The sequence below is a fragment of the Ictidomys tridecemlineatus genome, chromosome 8 (assembly GCF_052094955.1).
Source record: "Ictidomys tridecemlineatus isolate mIctTri1 chromosome 8, mIctTri1.hap1, whole genome shotgun sequence".
Lineage (NCBI taxonomy): Eukaryota > Metazoa > Chordata > Mammalia > Rodentia > Sciuridae > Ictidomys > Ictidomys tridecemlineatus.
This window is the reverse complement of record NC_135484.1, coordinates 115332508-115353697: the sequence shown is the minus strand read 5'-3', so window position 1 is coordinate 115353697 and position 21190 is coordinate 115332508. Positions and strand designations below refer to the sequence as shown.

Below are 21190 nucleotides of genomic sequence, written 5' to 3'. Positions count from 1 at the left end.
TTTCATAGTTGATGGCCATTAAGGCAGATTTTTCCATTCTGGCCAGGAGGCAGGTAATTAGGAGGCCTAGCTAGGAGGAAAAGATGACATAAGTGTCACACCAAGTGACATCATAGGACTGTGTGATGTGATTCCTTCCAAAAGTTGGTGGCATCTGAGGCAAGAGAGCCTAAAGGGTTTTCTACTGTGAGAGGTCGCCTAGGGAAGGGTGGACATGAATTGGTACAGTGCCTTCAGCATCTGCCACCTTGCAGAGGGGAGGACCTAGGAGGGGGCAGAGGGCTCCCGGGGAGGAAGGGTGTGGGAGCCAGTGTGGGGTGGGGAGGGACGGATTAAGGTGGGTGAGGATGGGCATAAAGAGGAGATTCATCTTGGGGTCAAAATCAAAGGGTGAGGGAGCAGAGAAAGGGGGTTGGGGATACCTGGGAGGGGCGTTTGGGGAGAAGAATGTGAAAAGCTGAGCAGTTCTGGCAGAGAGAAGGCCTGGAGCCAGAGGCCTGGAAATAGGGGACCTCGGACCACTTGCCATTGTGGTGGAGAACATCTTCAAGGTCCTGGAGAATTTGGAAGTCAAATATGCTGTTTTCTGGCCAGTACCTGTCCTTGTCCATTTGCAGGAGGCCAGGCAGGACCACAGAGGAGCACCCGTCTTTCAGGTCTGACTGTCTGGGAGCCCCAGGGTCTGGGTGTGTTTGGGAAGGAACCCCACAGAATCGTCCTTGGGGGGGGGCTTTGAGGGGATGTGGCCCACAGTGGACAAAATGGATGGAGGAGGGCCCTTAAGGACAGAGAGAAAAGCCAGAATCAAGGGGCATCCCCCAAAGAACTTGGTTCCTCTAAGGTCGTTCCAGGATGCATGGATGGAAGGACAGGTGATGGATGGGTGGTGTTGTCCCAGTGGCAGTGGGAGTTTCTCTCACCCAAAGCTGAGTTTGCCGGAGGAAGAGTATCCAAGGAGAGACAAACTGAGGCAGGGATTCCAGGAACTCAGGGGAGCTGGAGGGGGTCACTCACCCAACAGGCAAGAGCCAGTGGTGGAGAAGTCCAGCAATATGAGTGGTTCTTACCAGAGCCAGGGGAGGGACAGGGGGGAGAATGAGAGAGAGAAAGAAAGAGAGACAGGGTCAGGGTTAAGGGAAGGCCTGGAGGGGGCCGCCCATGGTGGGAACCTCCAACACGGGTCAGGGTTTCCACACCAAAGTATAAGGAAGGAAGGAAGGAAGGAAGGAAGGAAGGAAATGGAGGGGAGGGGAGGGGAGGGGAGGGGAGGGGAGGGGACGGGGCCCAGCAGTTACCCAGGTTTATTCAGGAAAAACCTGCGGAGGGGGCCCAGTAGAGACCGAGACCGTCTTCTGCTTACACCTAGGGAAGTTAAAGGGGAGTGAGAGAGTGGGGGAATTTTTGTGGTTAGGCCGTTGCTAGGGGGTTGTCATGGGAAGGTCCTTGTGATTGTCACCTTCATTGTGGTGGTCACTGTTCCATGTCGAACAAGGTATTTCTCAAGGTTTAGTCCCAGATGACAATTTCCTTCTTGTGTAATGATGGAGCATTGTCTAGGGTTTAGGTCAGGCTGATTCAGTTACCATGGGGCGACTCTTGGTCTAAGATGAAGGATATGTCTCAAGACGGCATTGCCTGTGTCAAGTTCCACCTGACATATGTAAGGAGGGGTGGGGAGGTGGGGCTAGAGCACTAGAGGGATCTTAGACATTGCAGCTAGGGATCTACCTAGGCCCAGGAAGTGGCTGCTGAAAGTTGCCTCTAGTTCTGGGGCCGTGAGAGGTGGAGGAAGGGCACCAGGCAGCGCAGGCTGAGTTCAGACACTAGGGAAGCGCCACCTGCTGGCTAGAGCCTGCCATGGCCGTGGGGAAGATGGCCACGCACATCAGGGCAGATCCAGCCTCCTCACTCCAGGCTGCAGGTTACTCAGTTACACAGTAATTGGGCAGCAGAGCAGGTTTGGGCAGGTTTGGGAAGCATTGTAGAGGCTTAGCAGGAGCCAGCCTTTCCCACTTAGTTGTCCTTAAGAGCAATTCAAGTAAAAATGATGATTCAGAGGAGCTGTTTTCAGTCTGGGGGTTGTGATTCAAGTAATAGAAACTGGGCTGGGAATGTAGCTCAGCGGTAGAGCAGTTAGTTACCCAGCATGTGCAGAGAGCTGAGATCAGTCCCCAGCCCTGCCAAGAAAAAGTAACAGAAACGGACTGACTGAAGCAGAAGGGGAATGTCTTAGAAGAATATAGGGGGGCCCCTTAAATAATTGGGAAGATGACACAGAGAAGGATACACTTGTAATCCCAGCAACATGGGAGGCTGAAGCAGGAGGATTGCAAGCTCAAAACCAGCCTGGGCAACCTAGTGAGGCCCTGTCTCAAAATTTGAAAAAATAAACATATAAGGGCTGGGGGATGTAGCTCAATGGTAAAGTGCCCTTGGGTTCAAACCCTAATACTTCAAAATAATAAAATAATAGGGAGGATGAGCGAGCCAGCTTAGAGGCTGTGCAGTCAGGAACACAGACCAAATCAGATTACAGGACAGTCCTTGTGAAGGAACCCTGGCTGAAAACTGTGGGTGTAGACGCTGCTTCTTCCATGGTCAGTGGAGTGCTAGAGGCTACTCTTACCACTGCTGCCGTGGGCGTCCCTGGAGATTAGGGGGAGCTGCTGCCTCTCACAGGAATGGACGATGCACCTTCCCTAGTTCTTCATTTTCCCTGCTTTCCATGTTTCTGATTGGAGGAGCTCTGATCAGGTGCTCTGCCTACTTCCAAGGCTTCCAGGCTACACCTGACACTTGCTGATGCTGAGGTGGAGGGAGGGGCTCAAATGGAAGATTTCCCAAAAAGGCAAATGGAATTCAGGAGTTGAGTGGCCAAAACAAGGAAAGCACTGAAGAAGCTGAATTGCATCACAGGGTGCATCCTGAGGCCACACATCTTTGTGGTAAATAGAGGCAGGATAATTTTAATTGAGCAATTAGGTAAGTTGTAGCTTGATTAAAACATACACAGGAATAGGGTCAAACAGCAGAAGGATTCTTTTTAAAAAAAAAAATTTTAATATTTATTTATTTTTAGTTTTCGGTGGACACAACATCTTTGTTTGTATGTGGTGCTGAGGATCGAACCCGGGCTGCATGCATGCCAGGCAAGCGTGCTACCGCTTGAGCCACATCCCCAGCCCCCAGCAGAAGGATTTTTATTTGGAAAACTATTTGATTTAGTTTACTTCCAAGGGATAGCACTCAGATTACTGGGTAGAAGAGAGATACTGACCATGGAAGCACTAGAAGATAAAAATGGTTGCTCAATATAAAGAAGTGTTTTGTTTTTGTTTTTGTTTTGTTTTGGGTACTCAGGATTGAACCAGGGGTGCTTAACCACTGAGCCACATCCCCACCCCTTTTTATATTATAGAGACAGGGTCTCGCTGGGTTGCTTAGGGCCTTGATAAGTTGCTGAGACTGGTTTTGCTTGTTTGTTTAGCTTTTCTTTATTCAGTATACAATAGCGGAGTCAATGAGTAGAACACTTGGCATGGCTCATTTTCAGGACAGAAAATGGCCAACTGAGACAGATTTTGAACTTGCGATCCTCCTGCCTCAGCCTCTTGAACCACTGGGATTATAGGCATGTACCACCACACCCCGTGATTTTTTTTTTTTAATATTTATTTTTTAGTTATCAGCGGACACAACATCTTTGTTGGTATGTGGTGCTGAGGATCGAACCCGGGCCGCACGCATGCCAGGCGAGCGCACTACCGCTTGACCCACATCCCCAGCCCCACCCCGTGATATTTGAGGGGGGTGGGTACCGGCGATTGAACTTGGGGGCACTTGACCACTGAACCACATCCTGAGCCATATTTTGTATTTATTTAGAGCCAGGGTCTCACTGAGTTGCTTAGCATCTCGCTGTTGCTGAGGCTGGCTCTGAACTTACCATCCTCCTGTCTCAGCCTTGTAGCTACTGGGATTACAGGCGTGTGCCACCACACCAAGTATTTTTTTTTAAATATATCTTTTAGTTGTAGGTGAACACAATACCTTTATTTTAGTTTAATGTGGTGCTGAGGATTGAACCCAGTGTCTCATGAGTGCTAGGCGAGTGCTCTACCCCTGAGCCAAAACCCCAGCCCTAATTTTTTTTATATAAAGTTTTTTTTTCTTTTTTGGCTGTATGATATCTCATCAGAGGGATACAGAATAATTTAACTAAATGTTTCTCTGTTGTTAGGTAATCAGTTCTCTCTCTTTCTCTCTTTTTCATTTTATTCTTTTTTTTTATATTTATTTTTTAGTTCTCGGTGGACACAACATCTTTGTCTGTATGTGGTGCTGAGGATCGAACCCGGGCCATACGCATGCCAGGCGAGCGCGCTACCGCTTGAGCCACATCCCCAGCCCCTCTCTTTTTCATTTTAAATAATAGTGCAGAGTTGGGTGAAGTGGTATGTACCTGTAGTCCCAACTACTTGGTTACTGAGGTGGGAGGATCACTTGAACTCAGGAGCTTTGGGCCAGTCTGAGTAACACCGAGAGACTCTGTCTCTAAACATAATAAATAAATGAATATATAGTAATAATAATGTTGGGCTGGGGTTGTGGCTCAGTGGTAGAGTGCTCACCTAGCACGTTCAAGGCCCTAGGTTTGATCCTCAGCACCACATACAATAAATAAAAGTATTGTGTTCAACTACAATTAAAAAATAAATATTTAAAATAATAATAATAATAATAATATTGCAATGACAATTTTTGTGTGTATAAAATCTTTTCTTTCTGTTTATTTAATTTTTTTTTTTATGTGGTGCTAGGAATCGAACCCAGGGCCTCACGCATGCTAGGCAAGTACACTGCCACTGAGCCACAATCCCAGCCCCTAAAATCTTTTCTTTCTTTAGGATTCTTTCTTGTACTGAGGCTGGGGATGTAGCTCAGTGAGTAGAAGCATGAGGGCCCAAGTTCAATCCCCAGTAATGCCTTGGCAGTGCTTTCAGAATTTCTTTTAGGGAAGGAACTGTCTTTATTAGGGGAAATAAGCCTCTTAGAGGGAGAAGGTTAGATCTTCAGGGCATGATTATTGGCAGGAAGCCAAGCAACGAAGCTATATGACTAAAATGTCTCTTTCCACCTGGAGCAATCTGTGTTGTGCTAGAGAGGGTGGGCCAAGGAGAGAAAGGTAGGGCAGGGAGGAAAGGGGTAGAGAGCAATTTAGGAGAAGAACAGGCCCTAAGGGGCAAAGGGGTCTTAGAACCTCAGTGGGAGATACAGAAAGCCCCTTAATGAGCTCTGATGGGTGACTTTACATCATGTGCCCCTGCCCCACCAGCCAGAGTATCACAATGTCTTCTGTACTCATAAATGTTTTGTGTGGGAAGAGGTGTGGGAAGTCCTTGGAAAAGGCTGAGTTTCATCTTTAGATTTTTGAACTGTGGTACAGTAACAGCCTGGGAAGCAGAAGCCCAAGAGGCAGACGTAATTAGAATATAAGTCTCCAGAAATTTGCAGAAGTCTTAGGGAGGGCTTTGACTTTCACAGTCCATTTTTACTACAATCTCAAAAGGCAAGGAGGTTGACATCTAAGTTCTAAAAGTAATATTCATTTCAAAAAGTAGGAAAAAAAGGAAAGCAAGAAAGAAGCAAGGGTGGGATTGGGGTAGTCACTGAGAGTTCCAACACCAGAAAGCTGAGGGTGTAGCATATGAAGTGGTAGGAAGTGGGAGAGGTAATCTGTGTGTGTGTATGTTTTATTACAGATTGAAGCCAGGGCCTTGCATATGCTAGGCAAGTGATCGACCACTGAAATACATCCCAGCCCTTTTCCCTTTTTATTTTGAGACAGGGTCTAAATTGCTGAGGCTGGCCTCCAACTTGCAATCCTTCTGTCTCAGCCTTCAGGGTAGCTGGGATTATAGGCGTGCACCACCATTCCCGGCTCAGCATTGCTTCTTCTTGGAAGCCACACACCTTCTCTGGGCCTGTTTCTTCACTGGGACGAGGAGAAGGTTGTACTAGATGACCTCTCAGGTCCCTTCCAGCTTTGAATTTCCTTTTGTAAGACTTGCTGGACTTGTCTTACTGGCCCAGGCGCGCCCTGGTGCGCTCCTCCCTCAGCTGCCGCTCCCGAATCTCGCGCCAGAGGGCGCTGCACACGGGCTCAGAGAAGCGTGCAGTGGGCGGAGTGGCGGAATCAGGGGAGTCTCCAAGACGCGCTGTGATTGGCTGAGACCGGGCGGAAGGGGGCGTGGAGGAGGGGGGAACCGAGCTGCGCGGTGACGTCGCTCTGGCGGGGGCGGGGCTGGGCCACCGAGCGTGTGACGCCGCGGCCGCGGCGGAGCTGGGGATTAATGGGAAAAGTTTTGGCAGGAGCGGGAGGATTGTGCGGAGCCTGCGGGACGGCGGCGGTGGCGCGGGAGGCGGCCGGGACAGGTCAGGACGGGTCGCGGGAAGCGAGCAGGCAGGCGGCGGAGGCCAGCGGCGGGCCCGGGCGGAGACGGCCAGCTGGCCTGGGGCGCGAGGCCCGGCGGGGAGCGGGGTGGGGGAGCGCCGGGGTCCGTGGACAGCGGCGCTGCAGCTTCCCAGCGCTGCGACCCGGGCAGCCCCACCGTCGTCCTTTGCCCTGCTGGCGCCCCGCCCCGCTGTCCCTGCACCCCCATCCTTTGGACCCCCGTGGCTGTTTGAGCCCAGGTCACCGCCGTTTCTGACCCGACTCCCTGGCCCCTCTTGGGCCTCGTGGCTCGGTCTCCTGCCACTTCTCTGGGAGCACCATCTCTGGCCCGGGATCCTGGCTCACTCCTCTGACCTCTTCCTTCGTCTCTCTCTGATGTCCCCCAGTCCTCCTCTCAGTACCTGGCTCTCCTTCGGGAACTCGCCTTGCCTCCTGCCTTCACCTTCCATCCTTGCCCTTTTAGTCTTTGCTCTCTCCAGCTCTGCCCCACGTTGCCTGGTCAGTCACCCTCAGTATTACAGCTCCCCATTCTTCTCCTTGGGTTGTTATTTTGAGGCTTTTTTTCAGCCCCGTGCTTGCAATCCCTGTCTGCCTAGGCTTCACCTACCCTGGCTACCTCCTGTTTCTTGCCCATCTACTTTCCTCCATATCAGTTCTGTCTCACACATTCCTGTCCTTTCCTTCCAGGTTCCTTGCGTTTTTTGGGGGGAGAAGTGTTAGCTCCACACTCTACTCTGCTTTCACTTGACCTCCACTTAAGATACCCATAAGGTAGGATTGGGGTGTTTGAGCCCATGATTAAATTAAGGGGGGGTGAATGTCTGAAATAACAGTTATGTCTGTGTGGGAGAATTTACTGGAGTGTTGCATCAGGGATGATGTCCAATTTGTAGCCCATTCTTCTAATCTCAGCTTTAATACTTCCCTTTTATGAGTCTGTTGACTTCCAGGAACCCTTGGGGAGAGACTGTGCCGAGTTGGGTGTGTGCCAGGGGTAGCCGGAGGCCTCATCCAACTCTTTTTCCCTTCCAGGAAACAGGATTCTATGTCTTTTCATTTGGAAAGTATACAACACTTTTAAACCATGATACCCATTCTTTCTGTTTGCTGTCACTCCCACCTTCCATACTGTGCCCCATCCCTAAGAGCTAAGAGAAGTGTCCAGACGCTGTGCCTGTAGAGAATACCTGTGGTTCTCAATCTTTGTATTCTGATTGGCTCCAGAACATTTTTTTCCTATTTGAATTTTGAAATAGATCGCTGGTCTCCTTGCCTTGGGGCTGTCAGGCCTCTGTTCCTTTTATTATTGGTGGCTTGAACTGGTTGCTGATTTTCTCTTGTGTATCTTTAACTGACTGAATGTGCCTCTGTTGTTGGTCACTGAACAGGTTCTCTTGGAGTCTTATCTCCCTACTTTATCTTGGGGAGCTTAATTTCCTGTGGACCCAGGAAGGAGGCTGACTCCAAAGCTCTGTTCACTTTGCCCAGGCCTAGTCTGGGGTATCAGGTTGATATCTGCCTGGGCAGTTATGGGGCTGCATTAGATAGATCTTGCCAGGATCTTGAGTTGTCTGCTTCCAGACACCTGGATCACTGTCTTGGGCTAGAGAGCCCATCATCTTGATCGTGTGTCTGGACATTTAACCTTCTTTCAGAAAGTTCTTTTCACATTCCTTCAATTTGAGTTCTTTTATTTGGCATTCATCCCCTGGAGAAATCTTCAGGAAATAATATATCCTCTGTTTCTGTCCAATCTGGTCTTGGAGGATTCTGAAAATGTGACCCACTCTCAAGTTTAGAGATGAAGGCCTGTGGTTTCACTGGTTCCAGGTTTCTAGGTCTCCTCTTTTGAGGATCATGCTCTCTCTCTCTTTGAGCCAGAACTGGCCACAGAATTGGCCACAGAACTGGCAGCCTTGAGGAGCTGTGGTGGAGAGCCAACCAAACCCGCTCGACCAGACCTGACACTTTTGTAACTCTCTTACACACTCACCCTTTTCTGGGGCAGCCATAGGATCATGGATGGTGTATCACTGAGCCAGTCCCTTCTCCATTGACCCCAGAGCGTTGTCTATGCAGTACTTGGGGCGATTTGGGAAAAGTGGACCAGAGGGGTTTTTGGTTCTTATCAAAAGCATTCTAAGAGAAGTCTTTTTTTTTTTTTTTTTTTAACTTTTTTTCCTCTTGTAATGGACCTTATTTATTTATTTATATGTGGTGCTGAGAATTGAACTCAGTACCTCACACATAAGCCCCCTCCAGAATTTTAACGGGTCATTCTTGAGGTCGAGGTCCAGTGTTTGATAGTAACTTGGTCCAGTCTCTGACTTCTAACTCTGGAGGAAGTGGCTGCTTCCCTGTCTTTGCTTACCTGTTAGTAGTGCTCCCCACTGAGGGGCAGTGAGGGCCTTGGTTACAGGAAGACCCAGTCCTGGTGGAGTGGCTTGGACATCAGCTGCCCTGGCTTGATAGCCTGTTGCAGTTTGTCCACTCTGTGGTCTTTGAGTGAGTAGTCATGATTATTGATTACTAAATTCCTGTTCAGTGATTTTGTAGGGCCTGGGTCAGCTTGCCTGTGTTTCCGCGCTGTGGGGTGGCAGGCCCCTGATGGTGTGACCTGTCGGCTTCTGTGTTCTACTGCCTTTCTCCTTGCCTCTTCTCCACTGCTTTTTGGTGTATACCTCAGCCCACACAGGAAGAGGGACCCCCCCCACTCAGCCACCACCCCCACCCATGGCCCCTTCCCTCCCTTCCCTGAGGGCCCAGTGGGACAGTCAGTGTCAGGTACTGACCTGGGAAGCTGGTGGGCCTCTGTTTGGGATAGAGTGCAGCTGCCTGACTGTTGTGTAAGCTTTCGTCAGGGCCTGAGGAGCCTGGCATGTCCTGGGACAGTGCAGCTTGTGTCTTCCAGGAGGAGCTGGATCTGTGACTCCTGAAGGTTTCAGCTGGATGCTGTCACTGAGGCCCCTGGTGCTCCCTGTAGGCCGAGAAGCTGAATGGTGGTGCCCTCCTCCAGTGCCTTTGGAGAGCCTGGAGATGCCAGGAACCAGGCCCCCAGCCCAGCCTTGACCACATTGGAAACTTCTCTTCTTCCTCCTGAGATCCAGTGTCTCCACGGACTTTGTCCAGCCAGGCCCTGGCTTGTATTGTGCCAGAAGCCCTGTGCCCATTGCCCTTGCCTTGTTGTTCCAGGTTGCCCACTGGCTGTTTCTTGGACATGGTTTGCTGTCCCAGAGCATTTTTCTCTGCCTTTGGAGTCCCGGAAGGGTGGCTTACAACAGCTGGATTCCAGGATATCAGAGGGGAGCTGGGCACTTGGCTGGAGCTTGGCAGGGAGAGAATGGCCACTTGCATCAGATTTCAAACATGTGGGTCTGCTTCCTTGGCAGATGACTCTTGGCCGTCATAGCTCAGCAGGCTGGTGACGGGGCTATGACTCTAGTCCTGTCTATGGGGTTTTGCTAAGGAATCAAACATGATTCAGGACATCTCAACATTTATGAGCTGCCACCTGTGGTGGGGTGTTGGGCACCACCTCTTCCTTACGTTTCCAGCTCTTTCTGCCCCACCCTGGTAAAATCAGCAAAACTAGTGTCTGCTTGCTTAGAAGTGCACAGACTACTTCCAGGATGGAGAAATATTTGCTGACTCAGGCTCAGAATAACAACAACATCTCAGGATGGGTGTGTGACAGTTGAAGAGCCAGCTTGCCTTGGGAGCGCTCTTTTGAGTCCTGGTATTTAACAAGAACATACTAGAACAACTTTCAGGACCCCTGGCATCTCTCAGCTGAAGATGTTGGTTTCTTTCTGTCCTGTAGGGTTGAGCGGGGCCGTGGGCATGCACGTGGTACTCACACAGAGGCTTCTGCTCACTGACAGATGAAGACGGACGCACCCTAGAGGTAATCCCATCTCCCTTACTCTCTGGGGCCTCTGACAACTGACCAAAACAGGATTCAGATTTAGGAGCCTGGCCTTGAGGATGAAATGATTTCACTAGACCTGAGTCCCAGATCCCAGGTGCTTGTCATAGGACCTGCTGTCCTTCAGTTATACATAGTAGGCACTTATTAAATAATTACTGAATATCAGTGACTTACATATTTTTTTAGGAGCATGGAGACTTTTTTCACCTTTGTGCCTACTAAAAAACAAACTCCCGAGGGCAAGGACTTATTTTCTTTCTCTTGTGTCTATGACATTGCTTGGCATAGAAAGGACACTGAGTAAATGTTTGTTGAATGAATAAATGAACATACTTTCCTCCCCACCCACATGAATGCTGAGGGTACCAGGTTACAAAGATGCAGTCCATTATTCTCTTTCATTTATGGAACAAATATTTTTGAGTACCAACTGTATACCAGGCACTTGGGAAATGATGATAGTAAAAACATTCAGTCCCTGTCTCTCCCGTCCATGGGCTGGCATATATGAGAGCAGGACACGATACATATAATTGTTCCTTCCCCTTTTGCTAGGCTAGTGGGTTCTCACCAGAATCTGAAAAACACTGTGGTTTTCCATTGCTGTTTCCCTGTTCTCAGGATGCCTGGCAGGTTTTATAAACCCTCAGAGGGGTGCTCCAGGGAATTTGGTGTTCATTGTCTCAACTATTTAGGAAGCTGGGTTATGGTGGGTCCCTGCTGGTGGCCGGGAAAACGTGGGCCTCCTGTCTGTTTTAATCTCTGAAGTTCAGTGGTTCCAGGAGCTGTTTGAGGGCTTCACTTCCCTTTCTCTGCCTTTAACACCCTGCAGGTTTTCCTGTTGCTGAACAGGGTGGCGAGGCCCTGGGTCTGTCCATCTGTGGGGGTCAGGTTGTTTGGGGATCTCTCAGGAAGGTCTTGGGCAGGGGTCCCTGCTGTTCTCCAACCTTTATCAAGTCCTTTCCTCTGAAGGGAATGTGAGGGAGGAAGAAGGGGGGTTGGAGGCCTGTGAGGTTCCCTCAGAGGGGAGGAGGTGGATGTTCCCTCTGAGCAGGGAGAGCTGCTGGGCTGAATTGATTTGCTTTGTCATGTACTTCAGCGACAGCTAGCCACAGTGGTAGTAATTGTGCATGTCCAGGGATCGGCTGTAATTCATCCCTGAGCTTTGAGCTCCCAGTCCTAGCTAGAAGCTGTCTTCTTAGTGTCCTCTGGCAAAATTGAGACTATTAGATTTTATAGCTTTGTCATGTATTTTTGTGTTAATCTCTGGAAGTCGTGGCTGTTGCCACCTTCATCTTTCCTACCTGAAGCCTGTGTGTGGGTCAGGTTCTGGGACAGATGTTTTACATGGGCGCCTCTGGGATGAGTCAGATCCTGGCTAGGGAAAGAAGACATGCACAGGAAAGATTTTTTAGATATTAAAGAGCTGGTGGCTACTGAGAACATGGTGCTGTGTAGAGGATGCACAGTTAGATGCGCAGGTTGTCACTGAGAAAGGACCTTGTTCCTCAAGAAACTGGGTCTTGGACAGGGCCTTGGGGGGAAAATGGTTTCTTTTGAAGTCAATTTTAGAATAGTGTGAAACAGTGATTCTTAAACTTTCTGGCCTCAATACCACTTTAAAATTTAGACATAACTTTCTTATATTCATACATGAATACACAACCAGTGTAACTCCACACTGTGTACAACCACAGGAATGGGAAGTTATGTTCCATGTATGTCTGATATGCCAGAATACATTCCACTGTCATATAAACTGAGAAGAACTAATAAAAAATGAAAAACAAACCACTTTAGATTGGTTTTTTTTTTTTTAGTTGTACATGACTACTGTATCTTTATTTTATTTATCTATTTTTTGTATGTGGTTCCGAGGATCGAACCCAGTGCCTCACACATGCGAGTCAAGTGCTTATCCACTGAGCCACAACCTTGGCCCCACCACTTTAAATTCTTAAAAATTATTGAGGACCTCCAAAAACTGAGGAATTTTTAAAAATAATATACCAATTCATTTAATATATAAAATTAACTTATTACATTATAAATAATATTTTTAATGAGAAATAACTATTTCAAAGCAAAGTAATTAAGTTAAGTGACATTGTTTTACGCTTTTTGCCTACCTTTTTATGATTTAATAAAAGACAGCTGAATTTTTTTTTTTTCTTTTTTGGTACTGGGGATTGAACCTAGAGGTGCTATACCACTGAATCACATCTCTAGTCCTTTTTTTAAAAAATATTTTTTTAATTGTTGATAGACCTATATTTTATTCTATTTATATGTGGTGCTGAGAATTGAACCCAGGGCCTCACACATGCCAGGCAAGTGCTGTGCCCCAGACCATCCTGTCCTTTTTATTTTGAGACGAGGCCTTGCTAAGTGTGAGGCTGACCTCAAACTTGGGATCCTCCTGCCTTAGCTTCCTCAGTCATTGGGATTATAGGTGTGCACCACCATGCCCAGCTAGGATAGCTGAATTCTTACAGCTACTTTTTACCTCAGTCTGGCTGGGCACAAATCACTGAGCCGCCAGAAAGCACTTGTCAAACAGGAAGCTTTATTGCCTGAACTCTACCAGCACTCCACACACACTCCCCAGGAACTCTCCCCCAACTCTCCCAGCTCTCCACCAGGTTCTGCGCCCTCTCCAAAGTGGCGGCACCGAGGCAGCAGGAACCACCCTATTCAGGAGCCACCCTATTGCCGGACAGCAGGGGTCCATATACAACTCAATACACAGCCTGTCCCAATCCAGCATCATCCAGTCATAGCAATTATAACTTAATTATCATTATCTTAATGACTCTTGCTGGCTCACCTCTTAACCTTCTGGCACCATCCCAACTCAGCTGTGGCTCTTAGCAACTTTTGTGTTCAAGGTCTTGCAATATGTTATTTTGTTTGAAGGATTCGAAGAAAATTGGACTTCACACAGATATGTGGTATATAAAGGGAGGAGTATTTTAATAACCTTTGCCAATAATTGTAGATATTCTCTTTTGATGCTCAAAAGAGCCTCACTTGTCTAACTCAGCAAGTGGTAGTTTAAGGTTAGTTGCAGTGTGGGTCTGAACCTCATCAACAAACTTTCTATACTTTGTGACATTAAAATCCTTTGGTCTGTCTTGCACTTTGAGTGACTATTTTACTTTGAATTGGTGGTTGGCAACTATTGGCTCACTGAATTATATAGATCTCCCAAATGTTGACACATTCCATTTTACAATATCAAAAAATCATATTAATTAATATTGCCACTGATCTCATCTGAAAGTTTTTTTAAAAAATATTTTTTAGTTGTAATTGGACATATTACCTTTATTTTATTTATTTTTATGTGGTGATGAGGATCGACCCCAGGGCCTCGCACATGCTAAGCGAGTGCTCTACCACTGAGCTACAACCCCAGCCCTCATCAGAAAGTTTTTAAGTGCTCGGGAGCACTAAAAACAAGTTTTCCCTGAAATGAATTCTCCCTTGAGAGCTTGTTTTTTTAAATTATGGATGACATGCTGTTACTTCTTAAAGTGGCAGGCTTACTTCACTTATTTTAAAGAAAAAGTCAGAATATCAAAGTCTAATCAATCATAATTTCCCTGTTAATCTTTTGGAGAAAAATGTGTTCCATGAAAAAAGTGGCTAGTTTAGCTTGCAACTTAGTGATACAAGTACTTTTTTTTGAAACCATTATGTAACTCTCATTTTGTTACATGGAATATTACATGTTGAGCTGGGGAGTTGTAACTCAGTGGCAGAGCACTTGCCTAGCAAGTGCAAGGCCCTGGGTTTGAGTCCCAGCAACACACACACAAAAGTTGTCAGGGGTTGAAGTTTATAAAGTTAGTTTTTATTGGTTTTATCTAGGACATTCTTCAGGGCAATGGCACTTCATTGTTTTTCATGGTTTTGCGAATTGACTGGACTCAGCTGAGTGAATCTCATTTGAGTCTCTTATGTGACCTATAGACTGGGCAGCATCATGTGAAAGCATGGCTGCCCTGGACTTGCACCCGACTCACTCACTGCCTGGTACTCATTGTTGCCTGTTGCCTGTGGGTGGCCCCTCCATGTGCCTTGAGCTTTGCACAGCATGATAGCTGGGTTCTGAGCAGAAGCATCCTAAAAGTGAGCATACTGAGAGATGCAGGCAGAAATGGCAAGGTCACAGTGTTACTTCTGTATTCTCTTGGTCATAGGACTAACTCAGATTCAAAGAGAGGACTACATGAGGGTGTGAATACAAAGAGGTGAGGTTCCCTGGGGAGAGACAGAGGCCTCCTTGGAGACTAGCTGCTACTTTTTAGCATCCTTTATATGAGGTAACCTGACCTATATATGAATTTATTCTAGGAGGAAAGTGCATCTTCTTATAATTTCCATTCTTAGAAATAATTATTAGAAAATTCTTCGTGGGTTGATAGAGGGCACTGAATGCCAAGTAAAGGAATTTGCACGCTGTTCCTTGGCCAGTGGGAAGCCATTGATGGTTTTGGAGCAAGAAGTGATGATATTAATATTGCAAAAAAGATGAGTTGAGTAGAGAAGGAATGGAGGCAGAGAAGATGGGAGAAGATGGGTAGGGGACTACCACAGTGGTTTCAATGTAAGGAGGTTCTTCCTCACATTAAATGAGTTCCTCTGGGTGCGGTTCAGTGCATTGCTTCTGACTGCTTCTGACCTATCAGTCACACAGTTTAGGTATCCAGGTGTGGGGAGAGTAACCCTCACCCCTGTTTAGGGTTATGGTTGCATGGGAGAGATTAACTCAAGGGTTCACAAAAGTAAAAGGCAACTAAATTTTAAGTTTTATTGTGAAGGTACATGAAAAGTTAAGCATTGGGGCTGGGGATGTGGCTCAAGCAGTAACGCTCACACCTGGCATGCTCTGTGTGCTGGGTTCGATCCTCAGCACCACATTAAAAAAAATAAATAAATAAAGATGTTGTGTCCACCGAAAACTAAAAAATAAATATTAAAAAATTTTCTCTCTCTTTAAAAAAAAAAAGTTAAGCATTGCCAGGTATAGTCCCTTGCTACTTGGGAGGCTGAGGCAGGTGGATGACAAGTTCAAGGCCAGCCTCTGCAATTTAGTGAGACCCTATCTCAAAATAAGAAAATAAAAAGGGCTGGGGATGCAGCCCAGTGGTAGAGCACTCCCGGGTTCAATCCCTAGTACCTCAAAATAACTAAAATTTTAAAAATATTAATAAAATGAACCTCACCTCTTGTCTATCCCCTTCCTGCTGGGTTCCGAGGTGGCGAACTTAGGGAGAAAGGCCTTTCTGAACCCGCCTCTTCCTGAGTTCCAGCCAGCATGCTGGGAGCCCAGACAGAAAACGGGCATCTTCACCTTTGTCACAGCCCTCGGCAGCAGAGTGGCGTGTTGTAGTTCCCTTCTTTTTCTTTCCAGTGTATTTTTCAGCCTAACTTCTCTCCAGCCTTGTAGTCATCCCAGCAACTGTCCTGAGACCATTACTGAGCCCCACACAGCTAATGGGGACATGGTTTTGACAGCGAGTGTTCTCCCATGAGGAGGACACCGAAAGGAGAGGCTCCCAAGAGGCCCAGGGTACTGCCTTGTGCTTAAGCTCACAACTCTGTCATCATAATGGGTGTCTCAGTAGATTGTCACAGCTTCCGTTTGTCATCTGCTGTAACCCTTGATCCTCTTCGCTGCTTTTGGCATTTTCCTGTCCCTGTGTTGTGACCTCAGAGGCCCAGAGCTGGAGCATGAGTCAGCCTGCTCTCCTAACCTGCAGCCTTTGCTGATCAGGCCACGCTGTGTGGCTGTGTGCACAGTGGTCTGGTGCTCACTCTTGCCCCACCCATCACAGCCTCGCTGTACTCAGCATCTGCATTTCTAAACAAGCAGACAGTACTGTTCTTCTGTTCCTTTTTATTGCCTGAAACATTTCCCTGTTGCTAATTGTCACTTGATTTTCTTTGCCTCCATTTCCTGTAGTACACGGTTTCTTAGCCCAGCACTGTAGACCTGGGATCTGTCAGTGGCTGTCCTGTGCATCCAGATGGTTGGCAGCATCTTTGGCCCCTACCCACTAGCTGTCATTAGCATGTTCCCCTCCCCAGTGGTAAAAATCAACATCTCCAGACATTGCCAAATGTTCCTGGGAGGCAGAAATCACCTTTGGTCCCTGAGAACCAGTGCTGTCCTCAGATATCTCCCTGAGCCCTGGAGGTCCTTGGAAGGAGTGAAGTGGCTCTCAGTGAGCAGTGTGTTCCAACTAAGTACGAAGCCAGGGGCTGTCTGTACACAGAAGGGCGTGTCCAAAAAGTAAAGCCAACTCCTAGAGTGGTTGTGTTTCTCAGTCTCTACTACTATTTCTTCTTCTTCTTCTTCTTTTTAAAAATATATTTTTAGTTGTTGATAGATCTTTATTTTTTTATTTATATGTGGTGCTGAGAATCGAACCCAGTGCCTCACACATGCCAGACAGGTGTGCTACTGCTGCACCACAACCCCAGCCCTCAGGCTTGTACTTCTCCAAATCATTTAGCATTTGGGCAGAAGCCACTTTCCTATAGCTTCCAGAGGTGCCTGGTAGAGGACAGGTGGTCCCAGCATGCCAATTGCCATTAACTAGCGCATTCCTGGTGCCCAGCATTTAGCAGGGGGTCAGGGTGCTCTGATCACACAGTCTTCTTCATGCCCCGACTCTCAGAACTGTCTGGCACAGGCAGCTCTCCTGTGAGAAAGCTTTTCTGCCACCCAGGGCTTGTTTGACCCAGACCATTTTTCTCAGCTTCCTGACCTTTAGGACAATCTAGAGCTTCAAAGGGCTCCCCTTGACCCTCAGCTTGCACCCTGGAATGATTTTCCCAGCAGCCCCTGGGGACTTAAAGAAAATTGCCTTTCCCTTCCAAAGAGGGCCACAAAGGTGCACGTGCTCAGTTCCAAAAAATGAATTCTCTTCTGCCTACTTAAATAGCAACAAGTAGAGCTAAAGAAAGCCTAGGCCTGGGGACATTACCGATCCCCATCTGACACTTTGTCATGTGAACAGGGATCAATACTAGGTGGTGTTTTTCAGACTTCTGTTTCTTACATGCCCTTGGAGTTTGCTTGCTTGTTGGTGGCTAAATAATGGCCTCCAAAGATATGAAGGCCGTCACCCCTAGAATCTGTGAATATTGTCTTATATGACAAAATGGACTGCAGATGTGATTAAGTTAAGGATCCCAGCATGGGGGATTATCCTGGATTATCTGGTGGACCCTAAATGCAATCACAGATGTCCTTATAAGGGGACAGTAGAAAGATTTGAACTGGAGAAGAGGCAGTGTGACCACTGCTGCAAGATGCTACCCTTTGGGCTTTGAAGACAGAGGAAGAGGCCAAAGAATGCAAGGAATGCAGCTCCGGAAGCTGGAAAAGGCAAGGAAACAGACTCTCCCCGGGGACCTCTGGCGGAAGTGCAGCCCTGCCAGCACGTTGGTTTTAGTTCAGTGATGCTAGCTTTGGACTTCCCACCTCCAGAACTGTAAGAGAATAAATGTGATTTGTTTTAAGTCACTAAGTTTGTGATAATTTGTTATAGCATAACAGGAAACTAATAAAGGGATTATCTGCCTCTGGGCACAGGTGGGTGACTTGGCTAATTCCTGTTCTTATTTTAAGGTATCTCTTCCAAGGCACTAGAATGTAGCCCAGCCTTGTTCCAAGCTAATATTTGAGACAGTCTGCATTTTTGGGGGACCCTCAGGGGACTTCTGGGAGCAAAAGAGAAGACCTCAGATAGTATCTGATCCTTGCTTTTGGAGCTCATCCCATACTTTCAATCTGATCCTTACTAAATGGTGTTTTTCAGACTGTTTAGGGTCCAGGATTAGTGACTATCTTATTCTAATTCCATCCCTCTTTCTTCCATTTATTCAGCAGTTATTTATTGTGTACCTTCCAGGTGCTGGTGGCTGTTTCTAGGCACTGAGAATGAGTGGGTAACACAAAGCAGATTTTAAAAATCTTCCATAGCTCGGTGCAGTGGCTTGTGCCTGTAGTCCCCACTGCTCAGGAGAACGAGACAGGAGGATTGTCTGAGACCAGGAGTTCACGGCCAGCATGAGTAACAGTGAGACCCCGTCTCAAAAAAATAAAATCTATTCTGGGCTGGGGTTGTGGCTCAGTGGTAGAGCGCTTGCTTAGCATGTGTGAGGCACTGGGTTTGATCTCAGCACCACATAAAAATAAGTAAATAAACAAACAAATAAATAAGATAAAGGTCCATCGACAACTAAAAAAATATTTAAAATAAAATCTGGTATTTGATCTGGAGGATGGAGAGGGTATCAGAATTAATAAAAGTATGTCAGATAGTGATTAATACTGTATAGAAAAATAGTGCACAAAGAGGACAACGACAATTTTAAGTAGAGGACAGGCAAGGCCTCACTGAGAAGGTGCTGCCGAACTGGAAGAGGAGTGGCCAGCTGTGGAAGATGCTTACAAGTGGAGGGGAACAAGTCCAGCTAGCTGCTCCTCACCTTAGGATGGGCGACATCCTTGTAAACCAGAAAGCTGAGGATACCACAAGTCAAAATGCATTTAATACCCTGCACCTGCTGAACATCACAGCTTAACAACAAAGTCCTCTCTGTAGAGTAGGTAGTTTGCCCTCAGGATCATCTGTGGCTGCCTTGGAGCCGTGGATCATGGCTGTTGCCAGCATCTATCTCAAGAGAGTGTTGCTAGCTTCAGAGGATCAAAATTCCAAGTATCGTTTGTACTGAATGTGTTTTTGCACTATTGTAAAGTTGAAAAATTGTTGAACTCTTGTAATTTGGGCCAAGGATGTAACTCATAGTACAACCCTTGCCCAGCCTATATGAGGCTCTGGGTTCTAATCCCAGCAATACCCCCCCCCCAAAAAAAAAAAGCTGATAATTCAGGGACTGTGTGTACAAAGGTCCTGGGGTGGAGCACCACTGTGTGTTTAATTAAGGACTGTTGTGGAGCAGGTGTGGCTGGAACAGAGCAAGGGTGGAGTAGGCTGGAGGGGATGAAGTCAAGAGACATGGCTGGGGTCCTATAAAATCTTTTACTTCAGTTGCCCTTTCCTCTTTCCTCTCATTGCTTCTCAGTTTTTATACCATGTTCTTCATCTTCTTTTTGGTAGATATTTGTCATATCATCCTTAGGGAACATTATTAGCAGGTAAACATAGTTTAAAATATTAGAAGGAGCCAGGCTGGTGGCACTCACCTATAATCCCAGCTACTTGGGAGGCTGAGGCAGGAGGATGGCACATTCAAGGCCAGCCTGGGTGACTTAACTAGTCAAAATAAGGAAAAGGGCTTCTGTGTAGCTCAGTGGTGGAGTGCCCTGGGTTCCATCCTCTGGGTTCAATCCTAGTACCACAAGTAAAATAAAATAAAAATTTAAAAGGAAGAAAACCAGCCTCCTCTTTCTGAATAACAAAGGCAGTTCCAGTCTCAGTGTTTATGGGGCCAGGTGCCTAGACATGGAGGCTGGCCGCCCTCAATGGGCAGTTCTGGTTCTAGGAAATTTTCATCTCCATCACTTTCCTCAGCCCCGGGAGGAATCCCAGGCCCCCAGGCCTGCCTGCTCTTGCCACCCCCCTCTCCTGGTGGCAAGAGCAGGCAGGAGTTCCGCACATGCCCATTGGAGTTGCTCTCCTAGCCCCTGACCTCCTCACCTTTCCTCCAGGTAGCACCACAGTATTACTCAGCCTAGCGCACGTGCCAGCGCCCTCACGTTTATCACTTGGGCCCTCAGCACTCATAGCTGCCCATCCCCGAGCTGCAGGTCTGCGGCCTCAGCCTCCTAGGAGGCTGCTTTCATGCTCATCCTTCTTCCCTGTCTCCAAAGATGTCAAGAACCTCTCTGGCTGCACCCAGCGCAGCCCCTCTTCTGCCTCTGGTCCTTGGACTTCTAACAATCAGATCCCACAAGGTCAAGAAGCCCAGGTGGAAAAGTCCCCCTCTCCCTAGATAGAGACCGTGACAGCTCTGGTGCGCTGGCAACTTTCCAAACTGCCAGCCTGTCATTAGTCCATGGTAAGCTCTGTCGTCATCTGAGGCCAGAGTACAAATTGTCTCCATGGATTAAATCCTGCTGCTGTTTCTCTGATTTTACCTTCCTAGGTGACTTCCCAGCACCTGCTCTATGTAAGTGGGATCAAATAGATTGTCATTAAAAACAAACAACAACAACAAAATCTTTGGCCATTAACAAATTTACCAATTTTAACTTTTAGCCCCCAAGTGGAAATCACTGGGTAAATTTCTGTTTATATTCTGTTGTTTATATTCTATGTGGTTCCTAAGAGTTTTCCTCTTGACATCTTAGCATTGTGGTGTATTTACAGCATAGAGTTACAATTTGCCTGTCATATTCTTTTAGTGTGTCACCTTTGAAAAAAAGTCTAGTCTGTTTTCTGGCACACTCCCTGACCCAGTAGGTATCATGCACCCAAGCCAAGGCCTGCCTCTGAGCCCCGCAGGCCTACGTTGCTGCTGAGATTATGTGGTTTTGATTCACTTTTGTGCCCCCTCTTGGGGCACAATATAGGTAAGCAAGAAGTGCCTTTCTTGAGCTGTACTTCCAGTACTCCCAGAACTCTTGCCCACCTTTCTGCCTTCTACTTCCTCATGCAAGAGAATGGATGTTCTGTATGAGTCAGAAGCCTGCAATGCAGTTTGTCCTCAGACCTGAAGGTGTTCATTAGCTGCAGTCGAAGACCATCTCCCCAGAAACTGGGCCCCCTGATTAAGGCCCTCAAGTGCTTTGCATAGAGGTGCTCATCAAGCACCTGTCAGGTGAA

The 21190-nt window shown here is 47.3% G+C and overlaps 1 protein-coding gene across 7 annotated transcripts in view; it reads left to right on the top strand.

Annotated features, from left to right (window-relative positions):
- Positions 1 to 6280: 6280 nt before the first annotated feature.
- Ppard (peroxisome proliferator activated receptor delta) overlaps positions 6281 to 21190 on the top strand; it is a 73519-nt gene continuing 58609 nt past the window's right edge. For 3 of the 7 annotated variants that reach the window (XM_005318775.5, XM_040282527.2, XM_040282528.2), the window contains exons 1-3: positions 6281 to 6435; positions 7142 to 7225; positions 10275 to 10358. The gene's annotated coding sequence lies outside the window, so the exon portion shown is untranslated. The remainder of the gene's footprint in view (positions 6436 to 7141; positions 7226 to 10274; positions 10359 to 21190) is intronic. The other 4 variants (XM_013355815.4, XM_040282529.2, XM_040282530.2 and 1 more) reach the window with 2 other exon arrangements.